This window comes from Anastrepha obliqua, chromosome 1 (assembly GCF_027943255.1).
Source record: "Anastrepha obliqua isolate idAnaObli1 chromosome 1, idAnaObli1_1.0, whole genome shotgun sequence".
Taxonomy (NCBI): Eukaryota; Metazoa; Arthropoda; class Insecta; order Diptera; family Tephritidae; genus Anastrepha; species Anastrepha obliqua.
In genome coordinates, this window is record NC_072892.1 from 108705605 (window position 1) to 108712159 (window position 6555).

Here is a 6555-nt window from a genome sequence, read left to right on the forward strand (position 1 = left end):
TTGCATTGGAATTTATAATTAATTCAGTTGTCGCCATTTGCACCCGATTGGTAAAACCCGAACACTTTTGGACACTTTGGACTTGTTGGACATTTTTATATTACTGGTCAATCGGTAGATTCAGCTACTTTGTTATTGTGTACTATCTCTGCGGCCTTATTTTAATTCTCATTTAATGCGATTAATGGTAGCCAATGAAAGAATGATTTTGTTTTAATATTAAAAGGAATTTATTCATTAGAATAAAACTTCTATTCATATATTACAAATTCATTTCTAAAGAGCACAACTAATTTTAAAAGTAACTTCACTTTTCTACGACGACGCTTATCATTAAGCTAGGCACAAAACACGATCGGTTTCGATCGTGTTGACCGGACAGAGAGGGCTACATTAAGAGAGCATATAAAGGGTGATCAGATTGGAGGTACTTTTTCCAATAGGGTTATTTTGACAGATCACACATGACTACTGTTAATTTAAATACATAATTTCTTCAGCCATATTTGGGCTGAAATGCAACCCGAAGGCATTCAAAAACAGCCTTAACGTCCATTGACAACAACCGTATGTTGCGGCCTATGGGCTAGAGGAAATATCGGCCCATATTTCTTCATAACAGAGAATAGCGAACGCTATTGCGCCATGATAAAGCACTTTTTGATACCGGAAATTGAAGCCCGTAATCTCCACAACATTTGGTTTCTACAAGACGACGCTACTTGACATACAGCTCGTGAAACAATGGGTTTATTGCGTCGTTGTTTCGGTGAGAAGTTTTTCCCTCGTCGCGGACCAGTGGATTGGCCACCAAGATCGTGTGATATCACAACTTTTTTTTATTTGTATAGATATTTAAAGTTTAAATGCTTTGTAGATGAACCAGCTTCGATTGAGGCATTGGAAGCCAACATTACTAAAGTTATTCACGAGATACCGACCGTAGCCCTCCAGCGAGTCACACAAAATTGGTGATGGCGGAATTACGACGCAGTTGCGCCAAAAAATAAATGTCACGAATGATTCTACACAAAAAGAAAAAGATTGCACCCTTTACAAAGGTAGGTACAAAGGTTGGTGCTGTAAGGATTCCCTCGCATGTAAAATATAAATTTATCAAGTAGCTCGCAGACTATTCTAGATAAGGAGGAGTTAAACTACCGGCATATTTGCCGTAAAGATATGTAGCCGTAATAAACTTTATCCCATCTCTAAAATGTTTTCTCGAAATTGATAGTATTCTGCAAAGGGGTTTGGAAACAAATTTGAATGAAATGAAGCCATTTTTTCTTGTTTTTTGTTTTAACTAAAAATTACCAATTATTTGAATTGATGAATGAGTCATTATCCGCTCGCTATACAACTTCTGCCTTTCTTGTGCGAAAACTTAGATCAAGGGAATTTTTCGGATCTCTAGTGAATTGAACTTTACTTCATTAAGGGAGTTCTACGTATGCCTTTCTTCTGGCTGCAAATGACCGAGGTGTCTCAACCGTCTCCGTGCTAAAGCGACGCATTCATGGAGAAGGTGTATTGCAGTCTCCGAACATTTATCGCAGAAGCGACAAGAGTCAGTGGACCATATCCAAATCCGTGCAAATGGCTAGCAAGGAAGGGCTCGGGTCCTATTGGTAACGAGGCAGCCGCTCTAACTAATGCGTTCGTACTACGTTCCCAGTTATACCCCTGTATCCTGGGACCCCAATGAGCCGGATGCAATTGTAGTTCGTAACAAATTCAGTTTCTCTATACACTCAAGGACGTCCCAGGATTACATTGCGGCTTGACTGTCGCTCAGAATGCAAGACGGTCATTCCGGAGATTCCTGTCTAAATTGATCACTGCACTTAGACAGATGGCATACACCTTCGCTTGGAAAACTACTCATCGGTACAGAATGATTTGTTCTGGAGCCATATATTCTAGCGCCCATGCATTCTGGTGTCATCGAGCCACCTGTATATCAGTGCAGGGTACACTCTTGTAGTTTCCTTTCAAGTGCGGGTGTACTCCAGTTAACTTTATCGTCCAGTTCAATTCTTAACTTCTCAAATTTAATGACTTTAGTGGTATTATCCCTGGGTAGCCGAGTAAGTGGGAGCTGAATAGATATATTCAGTGTGCTTGCAATATTTGTGAAAAAGGATCGTTTTTTTTAAGCATTCACTGTTTGATCAAAAACTTCTTAATTCTAGCAAAATTGGAAAACAGAAAGGTTTAAAAGATCGCGAAAAAAGGACAAATCGATATCTCGATCTCAGAGGGACTTTTAAATCGCCAAATTGCCAAAAATATTGGTCGAGGTCGAAATGTTGTTGATCTTTACGTGAAACAGGGTATCTCCTATAGTAAGATTTACAAAAGCAGAACTGCGATGGTTTTGACACCGAAGGAAACCACAAAATCCGCCCATTCCCATGGCAGCCGGTTCTACGTTACCGGAATGACTCGGGTTTTTCCCGACCAAGGGCTGCCGCTCCAGTACACTAGCCCTGTCTAGTGTATCGTATATCACCCTACCCCTTACGTCACAGGAGCAAACTCTCGCAGCAAACCTGCTCCAAATACTTCTCCTCAGGGCTGGAGTCGAATCCAACCCTGGGCCAGAGGTATTCTACTGCTGCGTCTGCCACCAACGGCTCCACCCGAACTCCACCTCGGTTAGGTGCAATAAGTGCAACGGGTGGAGCCACCTTAAGACCTGCTCAGGCCTTAAGTCGCACAGGGAGTGGTCCACACGGTATGTGGCCACGTGTTGCTCCCGCCAACAGGCGTCTGATGCCTCCACGGCTACCACACCCCCTGATAGGCCGGCACTACCAACCGCCACCACAACCCACACCTCCACGGTGAGGAGCCTATCGGAGCAACACAACTCCCCTTCAACCCCTCCCATCCCTTCCTGCTCCAACCCCAGTGCGGGGACAAACCAGCAGCTCCTGGTCCCCCGTACAGTCTGTTCCGTGTGTCAGACCGTAATACCTCGTAATCTGGCATCAGTCCAATGCAATTCCCGCAGTGGCTGGTGCCATTTTCGGAGATGTTCCGGCCTGCGCACCACCCGTGAGTGGACAACTGCCTACGTTGCCCCCTGCTGCAGAGCTCTGCACCCACTACCGCCCCCGGAGGCGCGGCCGCCCACCACCATCAGGCCGCAACAACCACAGTGGATTGCGCAGCAGGCCCAACGCAGACAACACCACGCGTCCCTCACCCCCCGGATTACACTGACCTCACCGAGAAGCTTCAAGCTTCTCCAGCTAAACTGCAACGGACTTACGAGTAAGGTCGACGAGATAGTCGACTTCATGAGCCGGCACAGTATCAAAATAGCTGCGGTCCAAGAAACAAAGTTGCACGCTAGGTCATCTCTGATCACCAGGGATGGCTATAACGTGCACAGACACGATCGCGAGCGAGACAACGGTAGTGGCCTAGCGTTTATAGTCCACCACACTGTGCAGTATCGTCTTATCGATGAAGGAATCGACCCCAGGGACAGCACCTTAGAATGTCAAGGCATAGCTGTCCGGTCAGGCGATTCCGAGCTCGAAATCTTTAACATATACATACCCCCTGTCACCTGCTGCCCGGCAGGATATCACCCTGATATAGATGCGCTCATCAGAGGTGAAAACCGATTGGTTGTAGGTGACTTTAATGCGCATCACGATCTTTGGCATTCAAGCCTGCCAAATGATCGTAGGGGACAGCAATTGGCAGAGCAGATAGACGACTCGACATTCAGCACAGTGAACGACGACGCCCCCACCAGGGTAGTGGGCAATTGTAGCAGCTCGCCTGACCTAACAATAGCTAGCGCGGGTCTGATAAATAGCATAACGTGGCGACCTATGCTATCGCTTGCATCAGACCACTTGCCCATTATCGTCTCGATTGAGAGACCTGCCGACTTCGTTTCCGCGAATCACCGGTCCTATTTTAACTTTAAAAAAGCTAATTGGGCCGGCTTCACGGAATTCACCGAGGACACCTTCGCCGCTCTTCCCATCCCCACTGATGTGCGCGTTGGCGAACGCGCATTCCGCAGGGTGCTCACAGCTGCTGCGGCTCGCTTCATCCCAGCTGGATGTTATAAGGACATCCGTCCTCATTTCCCAGCAGAAGCAGCCAGTTTAGCAAACGAGCGTGATCACCTACGCCAGGCCGATCCCGGGGATCCCCGCATAAGGGATCTCAATTTGGAGATCCGCCAACTGGTAAACCAACACAAGCGGACTAAATGGGCTGAGCACCTGAAGACTTGTAACCTCACCTCCGGAGTGAGTAAGCTCTGGTCCACCGTTAGGTCCCTGTCGAACCCGACGAAACACAACGACAAGGTGGCCATCACCTTCAACGGTTGTACTTCGTCGGAACCGAAGAGATGCGCGAGCTATTTTAGCCGGCTGTTCACACTGCATCCTCCGGGCGACAGAACCAAACGTTGTGTCACCAGAAGGCTGCACAAACTGACGAACGACAGTGCGCCACTTACTTTCTCCGAAGATGAGGTTCAAGGGGCCATCAACAAGTCGAAATCATCGAAAGCCATTGGCCCTGACGGACTGAACGCGCTGATGCTGAAGCATCTGGGACCCCTGGGAGTAGGATACCTCACAAGGGTCTTCAATTTGTCTCTGGCCACTCTCATCATCCCTGACAAGTGGAAAGCAGGGAGAGTGGTCCCACTATTGAAACCCGGGAAACCCGCCAACCAAGGGGAGTCTTATCGGCCGATAACTCTCCTTTCCCCAGTAGTGAAGACACTTGAAGCCCTCCTACTCCACTCTACACGACACACCTGGCCCCAGCCCCACATCAGCACGGTTTCCGACGAGTGCACAGCACCACCACGGCACTCACCGCCATAAACGCCCAGATAAATCGCGGGCTTAACCAAAACCGCCCCTGCGAGAGGACTGTCCTAGTAGCGTTGGACGTAAAGAAGGCTTTCGATACAGTCAGCCATTCCACGCTACTAGATGATATTTATCAGTCGACACTCCCGCCAGGGCTGAAGAGGTGGTCCGCGAACTACCTGAGCGGTCGACACTCGTCAGTGATTTTTCGAGATCAAATGTCAAAGCAGAGGAAGATTAAGCAAGGCGTACCGCAGGGTGGTGTCCTTTCACCCTTGCTTTTTAACTTCTACATCTCGAAGCTCCCCTAACCACCAGCGGGAGTTTCCCTGATCTCATACGCTGACGATTGCACGATAATGGCGTCGGGCAATGACATCGATGGCCTGTGTTCCAAAGTGAACAACTACCTCACCGACCTTTCTCGCTTTTTCACTGCGAGGAATCTCCAACTTTCCCCCACTAAGTCCACGGCGACCCTTTTCACCACCTGGACAAAGGAGGTCAAACTGTCCCTTAAGGTAAAAGTCGACGACACACCAATTCCGACTGTGAATAACCCCAAAATCTTGGGTGTAACCTTTGACAGCTTGCTCTCCTTCTCTGCGCACACAACAGCTATTGCAACGAAAGTACAGAATCGCAACAAGGTCCTCAAGTCGCTTGCCGGCAGCACTTGGGGCAAAGACAAAGAAATGTTGCTGTCGACTTTCAAAGCAATAGGCCGACCGGTTCTGAACTATGCCGCGCCTGTCTGGTCGCCTGGCACTAGTGATTCGCAGTGGACAAAGCTTCAGACTTGCCAGAATACCGCCATTCGGACAGCGACCGGGTGCCTCCTGATGTCACCCATACAACATCTACACAATGAGGCACAAATGCTCCCAGTTGCGGAGCACAACAAATTGCTCAGCAAGCAGTTCCTGCTGGGGTGTTACCGCAAGTTCCACCCCTGCAGACACCTGCTTGAGCCTGAGCCGCCTCCCAGGCACATCAGGAGACACCTCCTCGACTGCGCTGACGAATTCCAGGACAAAACTGACCGAAACCTACTGGACCGGACAGTATTCAGACAGTCAATAAACGACATTCACCGGGAGACCGTCACCACCTTCATGAACTCCCGTCCTGTGAATGCCGTAATCGGAGTCCAACCACCACCCATTGCAGATGAAGAGCTCCAGCTTCCCCGTGAGATCCGTGTAACATTGGCACAATTACGTTCTGGATATTGTAGCAGGTTAAACTCCTACCTATCCAGAATTGACCCCGACATACCAAACACATGTCCGGCATGTGAAGGTACCCCGTACGACACTAACCACCTCTCCACATGCCCCCTCAATCAGACTCATCTAACCCCCCTCTCCCTCTGGACCCAACCCGTCGAAACAGCATGTTGCCTGGGCCTACCCCTAGATGAGCTAGACGAAGACGACCGATGATATACTTACACTGACAGGGCAAACTATGCTGTTAAAACAACAACAACAACAACAAAATCCCCCCTTTCAACATCAAAAATTAAAGAAATGGAAAATGCAGCCAGCAAATCCACTATTCCAAAAGCGCCACATCTAAAGCATTAAAAATTACAAAAAAAAAACACATTTGAATAATTTCGCAAAGAACACCGCCTCGATTTTGCAAGGGACAACATAGATTGGAGTTCTATTACAAATAACAATCCCGG